The sequence below is a fragment of the Neopelma chrysocephalum genome, unplaced genomic scaffold (genome assembly GCF_003984885.1).
Source record: "Neopelma chrysocephalum unplaced genomic scaffold, ASM398488v2 Primary Assembly neopelma1_86198, whole genome shotgun sequence".
Classification (NCBI taxonomy): Eukaryota; Metazoa; Chordata; class Aves; order Passeriformes; family Pipridae; genus Neopelma; species Neopelma chrysocephalum.
The window spans coordinates 1-642 of NW_020915767.1; the positions used below are offsets into that span (position 1 = coordinate 1).

At 60.4% G+C, this 642-nt stretch overlaps 1 long non-coding RNA gene across 1 annotated transcript; it reads left to right on the forward strand.

Annotated features, from left to right (window-relative positions):
• The first annotated feature begins 23 nt into the window (after positions 1 to 23).
• On the forward strand, positions 24 to 629 carry LOC113979633. Its single transcript, XR_003537936.1, has 2 exons — positions 24 to 148; positions 428 to 629. It is a non-coding gene; the product is annotated as an uncharacterized LOC113979633 (long non-coding RNA).
• The last annotated feature ends 13 nt before the right edge of the window (positions 630 to 642 follow it).

Here is a 642-nt window from a genome sequence, read left to right on the forward strand (position 1 = left end):
CCACCATCCCTGCCCTGTCTCCCCACAGGCTGCTCTGAACATGCTGAACAAGTGCCAGTCCCTGGCATACAAGGAACACGGCATCCTCTGCATCGCTCTCCATCCTGGCTGGGTGCAAACTGACCTGGGCAGCTCTGCTGGAGACACGGTAGGAATTCCACCATGGTGGCTCCATCAGAGCCCTGTGCTGATTTTCCACAGGTAGAAATTACTGCCCTGATCCCCTGCCCTTGACTTCCCTCCCTGCCCAATCCCTGCCAAGGCAGGTCCCCCTGTCCTGGTCCCGGGTGCTGGGTTTCCTGCTCAGACCCCCTGTCCAGGGTGTCCCAGGTTTTCAGCTTTGCCCTTGCATTGGAGCGGCTCCTTCTCCAGCCTTGGCTGCTCCATGGCCTCGGGCACAGGCTGCCTCTCCCCTTGTGCCCCACAGCCCCCCGTGACGGTGGATGCCAGCGTGAAAGGGATGTTGAAGGTGCTCTCCTCCATCTCTGAGAAGGACACCGGCACCTTCCTGGACTGGGAAGGGAAGGTCGTGCCCTGGTGAAATGCCAGTTCAGGATCCTGGCAGCTGTGGGGACCTTTGTTGCTGTTCCCACCCGCCCCACATCCTCAATAAAGCTCTGTGAGACCACCTGGCTCTGCCCT